This window comes from Myotis brandtii, unplaced genomic scaffold (genome assembly GCF_000412655.1).
Source record: "Myotis brandtii unplaced genomic scaffold, ASM41265v1 scaffold49, whole genome shotgun sequence".
Lineage (NCBI taxonomy): Eukaryota > Metazoa > Chordata > Mammalia > Chiroptera > Vespertilionidae > Myotis > Myotis brandtii.
This window is the reverse complement of record NW_005368707.1, coordinates 6,849,213-6,854,193: the sequence shown is the minus strand read 5'-3', so window position 1 is coordinate 6,854,193 and position 4,981 is coordinate 6,849,213.

Below are 4,981 nucleotides of genomic sequence, written 5' to 3'. Positions count from 1 at the left end.
GGGGAGGGGAGGGGAGGGGAGGAAAAACAGGGGAAAGGAGGCGAGAGAAGGAGAGGGGGGGGAAAGAGAGATTTCCTTTGAAAATTGGGCAGATATTTTCCTCCTTTCCTTGCCTTTGTACCTCTACCAAGCTTTCAGACATAACCATAACACAGTTAAAGTGGTTCTAGTTGTTACACGGATGCTTCTCACTTTTTCAGGTTGCCCAGATTTTATAAGGACACCAGGAAAAAAGGCAGGGTTATACTAAGGAGACAGCAGTAAATATACCAGGTGCCACTAACCAGATGTGTGACCTTTAGAAGTCACCTGGCCTCTTGCTATGGTTTATCAACTTGTCTAGCAAATGATAATCATTACAGTTGGTTTCAGCTCAAAAAGTATTCTTAAGCATCTAGCAAGATCACAGTTCAACCCACACTGTTCAGCACACCCTAACACTTTCATGGCTGTGATACCCCCTCTCACTAATCCTATATAATAAAAGCATAGTATGCAAATTGTTCCCTCGACCGGAGTTGTCCGGGAGTTCAACCAGGGGGCAAGGCCAGCCAGGGGAAGGGAGGGAGGCCCTGGCTGCCAGTGGTGGTGGTAGTGGTGGTGGTGGCAATGGTGGCAGGCAACTGGGGGAAGGGAGGGAATACTCGGCTGGCAGCCGGCAGCTGCTAGGGACTCTACCAGTGCATGAAATTCATGCACTGGGCCTCTAGTAATATATATGCCTGTCCTAGTTAAACTTTTCATTACCCAGCATTGTTAGGAAAATTTATTTGGTAATGCAAATGTCATAGTAAATGAAAAGTTAGTACACATGCTGAACATAAGCATGTAAAAACCAAAATTATAAGCATGTAAATTATTACCAAATTTTTACTAAAAGCAATTTAATCAGTTTTGGTGACTCAAAGGGCACTTATGGCTTTAGAATATTTGGAGGGCCTCATTAGGAGTTATCACAGTGCAGTGCATATGGGAACTGTCTATTGGTAGAGGATGCTGAATTCTCTGTTTTTAACATTACCTTGAGCTACTTTCAATTAAGCAAACATAGAGATACATTAGAAATCCTTGCACACATCTTCAAAGGTTATGAAAATTTGAACTAAGCCATTTATTCCAAGGTTCTATCTAATAACAGAATTTTTCATAAAAAACCAACTAATCTGGATCTGAAACATGTCATTTGTAAGCAAAGGTGATATTTAACTACAAAGAGGTGAATTAATTTAGCACAGGATTTGTCAAGATTTTGCCAATGAGAAAGAATGAGAACTAGCTGGAAGGTATAAGATCCAAAGCAAAATCTCCTAGATTTAATTCCTAGATCTGCTATTTGAATTCCTGATTATATGTTTTTATCGTTCTTAATTCCAGAAGTCAAGTCATTATAGCAATGACTTGACTTTGTAGGCATAAGCTTAAATCTCATTCCTGAGTTGGCCTTAAAAATAATCCAGTCCAACTCCTTTATTCAGTGCAAGAATGTCTTGACCAGGCTTGAATGATTTCAATGATAGAAAATATGAGCAATGACCTTAGCAGGCAACTGCTCATTATATTACAGGATAACTCTAATTGTCAGAAAGTCATTTTGAAGTCTGCTTTATACTGACTTCCACCCACTGGACATTAGACCAACAGGCATATACAGAATAAGCCCAGGCCCCAACCCTGGTGTGGCTGATTCTCCAGATTTGCTGATTAAGTATTCATAGGTTCAATCTCCAAGTGAATAAATTAGTTTTTTTCTTTTTTATTGAATTTATTGGGGTGACAATGGTTAATCAAATTACATAGATTTCAGGTGCACAATTTCACAACACACCATCTGTACACTGTATTGTGTGTTCACTACCCCAAGTCAAGTCTCTGTCCATCACCATTTATCCCCCTATACCTTCCTCCACTTCCCTCTACACCTCCCCTCCCACCTTGCGGAAATCACCACACTGTTATCCATATTCATGAGTTTTCTCTCTTTTTTTTTCTTTTGTGCTTACCCCCTCCACCCCCACTCTCTTCTCTATGAGTCTGTCATCAAGAGGATAAATTAGGTTTAAAGAGTGAAAATGTATTTGTTGATTGGAGACCATAGCTGACTATGGGCAAATTCTGGTTTGGGTTCACAAGGAGGCCGAGTAAGATTCCAAGATCACATCAACTAAATCCATCACCATCCTGGAAAAAGAAAAACTGCGTATCCTACTAAGAGGGTAAGAAAAGCCTCACCTTTTGTGACAGAAATGGTATTCTGATTTTGTAGTTTGCTAGCATACAGAAAATGGAAATAGATTTTACCTTATCGTCCCAGGCAGGAACCTAGGAGTTATGATTGATTCTTTCCATTCCCTCTCCCCCCAAGTCTAATATATTAGTGCTATCACTTCCACCTTCTCTCCATCCCACCAGCTTAGCTTGGGCCCTTCTTGTCTTGTCTGGACTACAACAACATTGCACTCCAAAGAGTACGGGATTTTTACCTATTTTGTCCACTGCTGTGTCCACCACACCTAGAACACAACTTGACATATTTGGGGATTCAACAAATAATTGCTGAATGAATTTTCATAGCCTCCTACAAGGTCTGACTCTCATCTCTTTTCATCTCAGCCTCATTTCCTCCATGGTTTCTTTTCTAGTACGAGCTCAGCTGACTGCTTAAAACCCTTCCCATACAAGACAGAGTTCCAGCCCCTGAGCAAGATAAATACAGCCTTTCAGGGACAATTCCCTGCACTCTTTTGCTTCTGTACCCTTGTATCTGTTCTGCTCTCTGCCTGAAATGCTGGCCCCCTTTTGCCCTGGCAAACACCCACTGGACAGTTCAATATTCAGCTCAAATAGATGTCCTATGTGAAAGCAACTGTTCTTTCCTCTGAGCACCCAATAGCACTTTGTGTGTTCCATCTCTTTGGCCCTTTTCTGCAAAGCAAAGATGCTAGTCCATCTCTCTGTCAAACTTAAGCCAAGATCTTTATTTTATTCTTCCTAGAGACTGGCACACAGCAGGCTCTCAGTAAATGTTTGTTGAAATGAAATGAAAATACAGTTTAACAAGGTATTTTAAAGTCTAACACCAGTAAAACACTTCCTGCTGTGTAGATGACAACCGGGCATTCCAGTATTACGAGTTTTTCTACAGTTCTATGGCACTCATTTCCTGATTTTTAAACTCAACTTTTTAAAAACTTACTTTGAAAATTAGTGCTGTTTTTTTTATATCACTACAAAGGTACCTGGATGTCATTTCATAACACATATTCTATTATTCAATCTTCATACATATATCAAAGTGAAAACAATGAAAACTTATAATAAAACGTTTTTTCTTTCCATTTGATATAGATTTTATTTTAAAAAAACAAAGTTTAATTTATTTTCCTTTTCTTTGGATTTACTATTCTATAGATTCCAAAGAATATAACGAACAGTCCAAGTCTCTATAAAATTCAGAGAAAAGCAGAGAAGAGAGTACCCATGTGCTAGTTCTACTTAAAGGGGGTGGGAGGGGGTTCCATGGGAAGATAATAGTGACAAATTCCTTTCAAGAATAAAGTTTGTTTTTTGGAGGGTTTCGTTGGATTCCATAGCATAAGATGCAATCTGAGGTCAATTACAAAAAAAAGATACTACTTTTATAAAGTTATTCACAATACATAAAGAATAGCTAAACTGGCCCTGTAGGAAAACAGATCGACCACCCCCAAAGACTAATGGTTGTCCTTTCTCTATGGGCTACATTTAAACTTCACTTGCCTAGTCCATTCCAGGGCAGACTCTGACCTTGGCCTCTGCCCTGGATCTCCCCAGTCCACTACAAACTGGGCACATCCTGGGGGTCAGCCAGGGCCCCCAGCAAAGAGCAAGGTGGCTCTCCTAAGTGCCACTTGCTCAGACCTGAGGCTTTTGATGCCCTAACACCACCTTACTGTCCTACAGTTTGGGTTTCCATTTCACCTTTAAACAGCTCGTGGCATACATTTCATACAACCGTTTTCCTGGTGGAGGTAGCAAACCCAGATCTGGGTTTCACTTTCTCTTAGAGATGTTTACTGCCTCCAGCTTACACACTAAGACAGTAAAACCAATTCCTGTCTCATCAAATATTCTCTCTCTCTCTCTGCGTGTGTGTGAAGATTTGCGGTTTATGAAGATTCCTTCCAGCTGTTCAGTATCCCCCACCTTAGGGAGAGGTCACCTGTTCTTTAGTGTTCCCGGCCATCTCCTAAAGCCAGGGTACATTTTAGCGTTTACGTCTTCCAAAGGTGTACCCTTAACCACTTCCCTTCTAATGAGGAACTGGCTGTTTAATCATTCCCAACCTGAGGGAGTCAACCTCTAAACAATGGTTCTCAACCTTCTGGCCCTTTAAATAGTTCCTCATGTTGTGACCCAACCATAAAATTATTTTCGTTGCTACTTCATAACTGCAATGTTGCTACTGTTATGAATCGTAATGTAAATATCTGATATGCAGGATGGTCTTAGGCGACCCCTGTGAAAGGGTCGTTCGACCGCCAAAGGGGTCACGACCCACAGGTTGAGAACCGCTGCAACACCCTCCTGACCCGCAGACTAAGTCACCCGCAGTTCGCCAGGCCAGTAAAAGGGGGGAAGGGAGCTGGGGACTGCCGCCCCGCTGCCCTTTCCCACCAGGCCAGGCTCCGCCAGGACCTGGAAACCTGCCCACCCGAGGGCACCCCACCCCCTCTCCACCCACACCCCCGCTGGCTCAGGGGGTTGAGAACCGCTGCAACACCCTCCTGACCCGCAGACTAAGTCACCCGCAGTTCGCCAGGCCAGTAAAAGGGGGGAAGGGAGCTGGGGACTGCCGCCCCGCTGCCCTTTCCCACCAGGCCAGGCTCCGCCAGGACCTGGAAACCTGCCCACCCGAGGGCACCCCACCCCCTCTCCACCCACACCCCCGCTGGCTCAGGGCGGCAGGGAAGGGGCTGCGGGGAGAGCTTCCTGGCAGAGGAGG